The sequence below is a fragment of the Triticum dicoccoides genome, chromosome 2B, assembly GCF_002162155.2.
Source record: "Triticum dicoccoides isolate Atlit2015 ecotype Zavitan chromosome 2B, WEW_v2.0, whole genome shotgun sequence".
Classification (NCBI taxonomy): Eukaryota; Viridiplantae; Streptophyta; class Magnoliopsida; order Poales; family Poaceae; genus Triticum; species Triticum dicoccoides.
The window spans coordinates 477,696,604-477,702,895 of NC_041383.1; positions in this window are offsets into that span (position 1 = coordinate 477,696,604).

Below are 6,292 nucleotides of genomic sequence, written 5' to 3' on the forward strand. Positions count from 1 at the left end.
GCCCTGGTGCTCTTGGTGCGGCGTGGTTGTCGGCGTTCTGGGAACGGGGGTCCCCAGACTTGCCTGCCTGCGGCCGTGGCGTGGCTCAAGGGAGGCCCAGCACAGCCCATCTTCATCAGCACAAGCTCAAGACCCTCGCGAGGGGCCAAGCCTCGCGGGGCGGACGACAAGGAGCTTCCTCAGGCACGTCCTAGTCAGGCTGGCTCATGAGGAGGCGGAGAGTTCAAGGTGGGGTACCTCGCGAGGTGCCCATGACGCAAGCCATGACGACCAAGGGCGCCAGTCGGGCGCCAGCCCGCGCAGTGTCCTCCTTTCCTCTTTGGTGCAAAGGGGGCAAGCGCAGGCGAGAGCATCAGGCAAAGGCATCCATTTCGGTGCAAGAAGACCAAGGCCAGCCCAACGGCCGGAAGGAAATCATTGTGGAGCCCAAGTCGGCGTCACCACCAGAGCCTTTGACAGGCGAGGACCAACTTTAGTCAGGATAAGTGTACCCGCTGTTCCCTTTCAAAATGGCCAATTGTTGGCGCCCTTCCCGCTCGATATTTGGGAAGAGGCCCAGGGCCTTTGCCTATAAATAGGACTAGCCACCCCCAAGGTAGAGGCAGGATGATCTCAATCTGATCAAGAAACCAGTAGATAGAGCGATTGAACTCCTCCCAGCAGTTCGTCGCACCAGCCAAGAACAGACCCTCGCGAGGCTGTTCTGCCTTGTACTGTTCATCATCAAGCCCAAGAGGCAATCCACCACACCACACACTGGAGTAGGGTATTACACCACAATGGTGGCCTGAACCAGTATAAATCTTGTGTCTCTTGTGCTGTTCTGTTTGGTAGTTTAGGTCTCAGCGATTCGGCGAGGAACGAGCCGGTAGAGGGTTGAATCTCTGCGCGCACCCCAGTGTTCGAACCTCAAGGGTCTGCCGGAACCCGAAATCCGACAGTGGTCAACATGGTCAAGGAATGACTTCCATCAGAAAAGTATTGTACGTGGAGAGGCTGACAGTTGGGTCCACGGCGGCCACAAGGAAGTGCCTCCTTATTACGCGCAAAATAATTATTCCTCCACCTGACAGCGGGGACCCACCGGACGGGCCACCGTATTTCATGAAAAAAACATTTCCCCTAACTACTGGGACCCACCAGCTACATCTTCGCACGCAAGGAAGTGCGTTCAAGCAAAAAAAGATTCGCCCCCTGACTGCTAGGACCCACCAGCTACATCTTCGCATGCAAGGAAGTGCCTGACAGTCGGGACCCACCTGGTCGAAGCGTACATAGCATTGCCATTCTGGTCGCGAACGTGTACGTACATACTGGTCGATGTAGAGGCGCGCACGTGTTGTAGTAGAGGCGCGCACCTAGCATGTACACGTACATACAGCGGCCAGTGTGCAAGAAACAAAATACGGCCACGTACGTACATATGGGCGGGGTCTAGAACGCCTACTCGTGCATACGTACGGCCTGGGCTCGTGTACATGGCTGGGTTTGAACAAAGAAACTGTGTCGTCGTCGTGTTCATGGGGAGGCAACGGAATGCGTCGTCTTCATCAGGAGGCAACAGAACGCGTGGGAGCCAACCGGCTTGGACGAAACAGCCGATGGAAACGAGGCCTGGCGTACCGTAGAACGGAGGAAACGGCATTGTGTTCGACCGTCCACGTTCGAAACGGGATCATGTTCATCAGGAGGGGTCTCGCGTACCGTAAAACGGAGGAAACGGACTTGTGTTGGACCTCCTACGGTCGAAACAGGGTCCCGTTGATCGGGAGGGGTGTGGCGTACCGCAAAACGGAGGAAACAGATGATGTCTACTACACAACCTTCTCCTTGTAGACGTTGTTGGGCCTCCAAGTGTAGAGGTTTGTACGACAGTAGCAAATTTCCCTCAAGTGGATGACCTAAGGTTTATCAATCCGTGGGAGGTTTAGGATGAACATGGTCTCTCTCAAACAACCCTGCAACCAAATAACAAAGAGTGTCTTGTGTCCCCAACACACCCAATACAATGGTAAATTGTATAGGTGCACTAGTTCGGCGAAGAGATGGTAATACAAGTGCAATATGGATGGTAGATATGAGTATTTGTAATCTGAAAATATAAAAACAGCGAGGTAACAAGTGGTAAAAGTGAGCGTAAACGGTATTGCAATGCTAGGAAACAAGGCCTAAGGTTCATACTTTCACTAGTGCAAGTTCTCTCAACAATAATAACATAATTGGATCATATAACTATCCCTTAACATGCAACAAAGAGTCACTCCAAAGTAACTAATAGCGGAGAACAAACGAAGAGATTATTGTAGGGTACGAAACCACCTCAAAGTTATCCTTTCTGATCAATCTATTCAAGAGTCCGTAGTAAAATAACACGAAGCTATTCTTTCCATTCAATCTATCATAGAGTTCGTACTAGAATAACACCTTAAGACACAAATCAACCAAAACCCTAATGTCACCTAGATACTCCATTGTCACCTCAAGTATCCATGGGCATGATTATACGATATGCATCACACAATCTCAGATTCATCTATTCAACCAACACAAAGAACTTCAAAGAGTGCCCCAAAGTTTCTACCGGGAGTCAAGACGAAAACGTGTGCCAACCCCTATGCATAAGTTCACAAGGTCACTGAACCCGCAAGTTGATCACCAAAACATACATCAAGTAGATCATGTGAATATCCCATTGTCACCACAGATAAGCACATGCAAGACATACATCAAGTGTTCTCAAATCCTTAAAGACTCAATCTGATAAGATAACTTCAAAGGGAAAACTCAATCCATTACAAGAGTGTAGAGGGGGAGAAACATCATAAGATCCAACTATAATAGCAAAGCTCGTGATACATCAAGATCGTGTCGAATCAAGAACACGAGAGAGAGAGAGAGAGAGAGATCAAACACATAGCTACTGGTACATACCCTCAGCCCCAAGGGTGAACTACTCCCTCCTCGTCATGGAGAGCGCCGGGATGATGAAGATGGCCACCGGTGAGGGATCCCCCTCTGGCAGGGTGCCGGAACAGGGTCCCGATTGGTTTTTTGTGGCTACAGAGGGTTGCAGCGGGGAACTCCCGATCTATTGTGCTCCCGATGTTTTTAGGGTATATGGACATATATAGGCGAAAGATGTCGGTCAGGGGAGCCACGAGTGGCCCACGAGGGTGGGGTCATGCCCAGGGGGTAGGGCGTGCCTCCCTGCCTCGTGGCTTCCTCGAAGCTTCCCTGGCGTCTACTCCAAGTCTCCTGGATTTCTTCCGATCCAAAAATAACTCTCCCGAAGGTTTCATTCGTTTGGACTCCGTTTGATATTCCTTTTCTTCGAAACACTGAAATAGGCAAGAAAACATCAATTTGGGTTGGGCCTCCGGTTAATAGGTTAGTCCCAAAAATAATATAAAAGTGTATAATAAAGCCCATAAACATCCAAAACAAATAATATAGTAACATGAATGCTTCATAAATTATACACACGTTGGAGACGTATCAACGGACTTGTGTTGGAGCGCTACGGTCGAAACGGGGGTCCTGTTCATCGGGAGGGGTGTGGCGTACCGCAAAACGGGACTCCACGGGATATTGTTCATCTCCACCGTCGACCTCCTCCAGCCTCCACGGGCTACTGTTCATCCACCGTCGACCTCCTCCAGCCTCCACCTGCGACTGTTCATCCAGCCTCCACCGCGCGCTACTCCATCGACTACTTATCAACCAGCCCTCTCCACCGGCTACTGTCCATCCAGCCCTCCATGTGCTATTGTTCATGCAGCCCTCCATCGGCTACTGTTCAACCAGCCCTCCACGGGGTCGTCCTGTTCATCCATCCCTCCACGGGGTCCTGTTTATCCAGCCCCAACCAGCTCGATCGATTGGGGTCCTGTTCATCTAAAAGCAACCATGGGGTCCTGTTCATCCATCCCCACCGGGAACTGTTCATCCAAACCCCCCAGCTGGAATGCTCATTGTTCATCCAAACCCCCCAGCAACGCTCACTGTTCATCCAGAGGCAGCATCGATCGGCTTCAGTTAGCAGCAGTAGCGAAGGAATCGCTCGATCGCTCGGGTTCAGTAACGCATAGCATGCACTGCAATCGCTCACGTTCAGTTAGGCGATGCCTCGCTCGGGTTCAGTTAGAGACCAACGCCTCGCACCCATGCGCGTACGGTACGAGAGAAACGCACATCGCTCGGCCCACGACCACCCACCGTAACCGGGAACTCCCCGATATTTTCCTCGCCCTCACTTCTACCACCGTTTTTTCCGTCATGGATGGCCCAAAGAATGTCATGCAGCTGCGTCTCCGGCCCGCCCAGGACGAAAAGCCAATTTCCTGTCATGATTTTTTGTCATAGAAGTAGGAGCCCACCATATCTATGATGATACCGGGTTTTGTCACAATTATCGTTATAGAAGTGTCATAAGTATGACAGAAAAAAATTCGTTTGGCCCAAAATGTCATGGATGTGTCTTTTTTTTGTAGTGCGAGCGGCAACACACGAGGTTGAGGTAACATATACTGATAGTCAAAACAGGGAATGGAGATATCCAGTTAACTTAGCAACTAGGAAATGCAGTTGTAGGCAATGGCAGCTCCGTGGGAAGCCATGCATACATGCCCTACATCTGATGACTATTATAGGTGGTGAAGATTGGGAAGTTGATCAATACATCTCTGATTATTTTTCTGTTGCCAAATTCAGGGCTGCTTATGCTTCCAATGTGCCTACACTCTTGGGAAAATACCAATGGAACATAGTAGATCTAGGGTTCAAACTACATTCTCCTATACTGACCAGACCACCAAGAAGACCAAGGAAGAATAGGATCAGAAGAGGTGAAGAGGGTCGTGTAAAAATACAACATAAGTGCAACAAATGTGGAACCCTAGGGCACATTGCTAGGCTATGTACCAATACAGTGGATGCTTCATTTGAAGAAGAGGAACAATGGGCAGCAACAAATGCAAAGGAGAATGCAACATTAGAGCATATTGAAGCTAATACAAAGGAGGATGAAGCAGCAAAGCAGATTGCAGCTAATTCAGATGAGAATGAAGTCACTGAATTAGCACTGTCAGCAGCTTGGTATGTGTGCAGCAACCTTCCCTTTTTTGTGCATTTATTCTCTTTTTATCGATGTCTTATAATCTTTTTTCTGTTGGACCTAGCTCTAGGAAAATTAGAGGAAAATGAGAGAAAAGGCCAAGAGAGACAGAATTAGAATATGAAGCCATGGCTTATGAAGGTTTTGAACCCCGTCAACTGGCCGGAGCAAGTTCTCCGTCAGCACCTCGACAGCCACCACCCGAAGTGAAGATCAGAAGGAAGAAGAAAAAGGTGGATATCCCACCTAGGGAAACCAGGAGGAAGGCAGTTAAGCCATCTCGGAACACAAGGAGTAAGGCAAAGATGTGAACTTCGAACGTTGAATGCAAGTTGTAAACTTTGAACTTTAAGGACTTGTACAAAGGTTTCTGTCATCAATTTGAACAACTGTGAAAACTTGTAAGCTTTAATAATGCTATTCGTACTTTGATGTGAAATTTGAGGCAAAATTTGAATCTCAGGCAGAATTTGAATTTTAGGCAAAATTTGAATTTGAACCAACAATTGAACTCCGGTGTGTGGTGTGATGTTGCAGTGTTTGCTTAACTATTGTAAACGTTAGGTGATCAATTCAATCTCTTTTGCATGGTAAAACTTATAGCCATGGGAAATGTGCTCCATATGTGCTCTGAAGCTAGGATAAACTGCCCCATTTGTAATCAAGTATTTTTTGGACCTACTCTAAATGAGCCAAATATTTTTTATTAACACCTATTAAATCTATATAGTGTAGATTCGAAGTCTCACTATTTATTGAATTAATCTTAATATTTTTACATTTTTTTTAAAATAATGTGATTTAATAGAAAACCATTAAAAACATTTAAATTATGAAAAAGGAAAACTAAGTTCAGATCCTTCTTATTCAGTTTGAAATGTAGCTTTGGTGATTTATTTATTTATTTTTTTCAAAAAACCTACCTCCTTTCCTTGAACTCTGTGTAACGTTGTACGTGATAGCTCATATGTGTGAAGGTTTTTTCATGAAAATATCCATAGAACAAGTTTATGATTTTTTTTGGTAACATGTAACATAAGACAACATTGTGCGCAAATTTTATATTTTCAATTTTTTTAATTAATGGTGCTCATTTAACCACGATCGTGCCAACTAGTTTTTTTAAAATGATAGTAGACCAAGTTTAGTATTTTTCCTCGTTAGTGTGTCTTATAAAAT